Here is a 3,794-nt window from a genome sequence, read left to right as displayed (position 1 = left end):
GAACCTGAGCGCTCTCTCTCTCTCTCTCTCTCTCTCTCTCTCTCTCTCTCTATATATATATATATATATATATATATATATATATATATTCATTTCAGAGAGGAAGGGAGAGGGAGAGAGAGATAGAAACATCAATGATGAGAGAGAATCATTGATCGGCTGCCTTCTGCATGCTCCCTACTGGGGATTGAGCCCACAGCCCGGGCATGAGTCCTTGACTGGACTCAAACCTGGGACACTTCAGTCTGCAGATTGACACTCTGTCCACGGAGCCAAACCATCTAGGATTGAGCTCTTTTTTTTTCTCCACGAGCTTTGGTCAGACTGAGGGTTAACTACATTGTAGTGTGTGATTTGCTCTGTAAGAGCTCATCATTTGAAACATTTTTTTTACTTTTGTAGAATTATTTAACAACTTCTTATTGTGGTAAAACATACACAACATAAGATTTATCTTTTAACCATTTTAAGTGTATAGTTCTGTGGCATTAAGTACATTCACATTTCTGTGCAATTTTTACCACCATCCATCTCCAGACCTTTTCATCTTCCCCACTGAAACTGTACCCATTAAACAATCACACCCCATTACCCCTTTTCTCCAGCCCTGGCAACCATGATTCCACTTTATGTCTTTATAAATTTGACTACTCTAGGTATCTCATATAAGTGGAATCATATGGTATTTGTCCTTTGTGACTGCCTTATTTCATTTAGCATAAAATCTTCAAGGTTCATTCATGCATGTATCAGAATTTCCTTTCTTTTTAAAGGTGAATAATATTCTACTGTATGAATATATCACACTTTGTTTATCTATTAATTCATTAATAAACTGAATTGGCTTTTTTCTGTCTTTAGGTGGAGTGTCATCTTGAATACTAAGACCTACTTACCCCAAATCTTGCACTAGTAAATGTAAACACTTTAAATTAAGGCTCTGTGGCATTAATGAAATGAGTTATAAAATCTGCAATTGCCACTCAAGAAGAAAATGTGATTTTATAATAAATCAAATTACTGCCACATTTTCTATTAGCAGTAGAAGTCCTAAAATGGGATTATGCAATTATTGCTTTATGAAAAAATGTCAGTTAAAAATTTTAGCAATCAAATGCCATTAGAATATTTTTAAATAATGTGAAATCTTTCTCTTATTTGTTCTTGCTGACCAGTCTGGTAGCCATCAACCAAATGTGGATTTTAAATTAATTACAATTAAATGAAATTAAAAATTCAGTTTCTCAGTCATACTAGCCACATTTCAAATGCTCTATTGCCATTATTAGTGGCTGCTGTATTGAACAGTATAGACATAGAACATTTTTTTTTTTTTTTTATCATCATGAAAATTCTCTCCAAAGTGCTGATTGCATTAGCTGGGATTTTCTCCCCCAAAGTCGTTAAGGGTCATTTAAAGTTCATAAAATTTGTTGCCACCTAAGGGAGTGTGATATTCTGTGTGCATCTTGGTTTTGCCAGCCTGTAGTCTGAAGTTGAAGAGCAGAGCTTAATCTTCTGTGGAGCAAAAGAACAAGATCAACGTAGTTTGGTGCTTGCTAGTCACTCACCCACATAGGCACACGGAGATCCTATGCAGAGGAAAGAATAGAGGTGAGAGCAAGGGACATGAAAAAGTAGGTTCATTGTAAGTTAATGGTATTTTAAGTTTTTATGAGTTTTTGAAATTTAGTTTGTAGTCTCTCAAACACCCAACTAGTAAAAATGCACATAGATGGAAACCCTTAAAAACAAGACAGAACATGTTTGGACCCAATGCCTTTTAATTCTTGTGACGGGATACTTGAAAATCTAGTGTAGAATGAACTCTCTGGGGGATAGTATATAGGACCTAGTTATAATGAAGGCAGACTCCTTTAGACTCTGTCTCTTCTTTAAAGAGGTGATTTTCAACCTCTTTACAATTAAGGTATGCTGGTAGTAAAGCTTTATTTTTTTTCAGTTTTTTTTTTTTAATTTCAAGAAAAACTATTTTAAATATAATAATGTTACATGCAATAAACATTAATATTTCAAGAATAAAAGGATTTCAACTATAATAATATTACCCAAACTGTACTAACGTAGTACAATATCACAAAAGTTGTAGGAAATATTAAAAATCTGCAAATAACAGGATTGCTTCTATTATATTCTAGAATATTATTTTTCCCTCTGGCTCTATTTTTGTTCATCAGTTTATGTTGTTCATTATATTCCACAAATGAGTGAGATCATATGATATTATCTTTCTCTGACTGGCTTATTTTGCTTAGCATGATGCTCTCCAGGTCCAACCATGCTGTCGCAAATGGTAGGAGTTCCTCCTTTTTTCACTGTCCTAAATTGTTTAGTAGGTAAGAATTTTACAAACATTACTTATATTAGCAGTAACAGTGGAGCTGGAGAGTAGTATTGCACCTTCTCCAAGCTGCAGGGCGAGAATTACCAATAGTGTGGTGGAACTTGTGGCCCTTCCCAAGGCCACGGCTCTTGCAGCCCGCAGATGTCAGCCCTTGCATCTCTCTGTGCTTGTGGACTGGTTTGGTGATTCATTGGGTGTCAGGATTTCTTCTGATAGCCTTATGGAATGGATCAATGAGAATAACCTCAAAGAATTTTTTCATGGCATCTTCACCAACCCAATAAGAATTCAGGACTCTCTGAACCCCACAGTGGTGTCCAGCTCTCTCCTCAGCAACAGATTGAAGACTTCCAGCAAACCTTAGTTCGTTAACACCGGATGGACAGGCTTGCACCCTTAGGAACAGGGCGTTTGCAGCCATCACGGGGCACACGAATCCGATATATGACATAACCTTGCTTGGCCTTGTAGACCAGCCTGCGCGCTTTGTCGGGTGGGTGGGGCTGGGGGCCCTGTGGAGCGCAGAGAGCTGGGGGCACTGCCAGCAGCGCACCCTGAGAAGGAAGTGCATTACAGCGGACTGCTTCTTCCTCCATAGCTCCTGGATGTACTTGTAAGCACTCATCTTGGTTTACCTGATGGTTGCGGCCAGACGGAAAAAGCAAGTTTCTTTTTTTTTTTTTTTTTTTACTGTAGCATAGTATTCTATTGTGTAGATGTACCACTGTTTTCTAGTCCACCCATCTGTTGATGGGCACTTAGGCTGTTTCCAAATCTTAGCTATTGTAAATTGTGTTGCTATGAAATAGCGGTGCATATATCCTTTCTGATTGGTGTTTCTTATTTCTTGGGATATGTTCCTAGAAGTGGGATCACTGGGTCAAATGGGAGTTCCATTTTAAATTTTTTTAGGAAACTCCATACTGCTTTCCACAGTAGTTGCACCAGTCTGCATTCTCACCAGCAGTGCACAAGGGTTCCTTTTTCTCTGCATCCTCGCCAGCACTTGATAGCCATTCTGACAAGTGTGAGATGATACCTCATTGTTGTTTTGATTTGCATCTCTTGGATGATTAGTGACTTTGAGCATGTTTTCTTATATCTCTTGGCCTTCTTTATGTCCTCTTTTGAAAAGTGTCTATTTAGGTCCTTTGCCCATTTTTTGATTGGATGGTTTATCTTCCTTTTGTTAAGTAGTATGAGTTCCATAAAGGTTTATTTATAATTATTTTGTTACTCTACTTGTATGACATCCTGTGCTTTTAATGCAGAGCAAACAGATTTCATTTTCAGGTTTTTTTTTGATATTCCTTTGACTCATAGGACAAGGGTCTTTCTTAACAGCTTGCTCTATCCCCAGGATTATCCTTGCCCCTAATTGGAGCTCAACAAAGGCTGAATGAATGAATGAATGGGTGTGAATATCCTA

The 3,794-nt window shown here is 37.6% G+C and overlaps 1 pseudogene across 1 annotated transcript; it reads right to left on the bottom strand.

Annotated features, from left to right (window-relative positions):
* Positions 1 to 2,384: 2,384 nt before the first annotated feature.
* Positions 2,385 to 2,990, bottom strand: LOC308241085 (large ribosomal subunit protein eL15-like; annotated as a pseudogene). Its single transcript has one exon. The product of its transcript is annotated as a large ribosomal subunit protein eL15-like (transcript).
* Positions 2,991 to 3,794: the final 804 nt, after the last annotated feature.

This window comes from Plecotus auritus, assembly GCF_963455305.1.
Source record: "Plecotus auritus genome assembly, chromosome: 2".
Classification (NCBI taxonomy): domain Eukaryota; kingdom Metazoa; phylum Chordata; class Mammalia; order Chiroptera; family Vespertilionidae; genus Plecotus; species Plecotus auritus.
The sequence above is the reverse complement of the archived record's forward strand: the minus strand, read 5'-3'. Positions and strand labels throughout refer to the sequence as shown.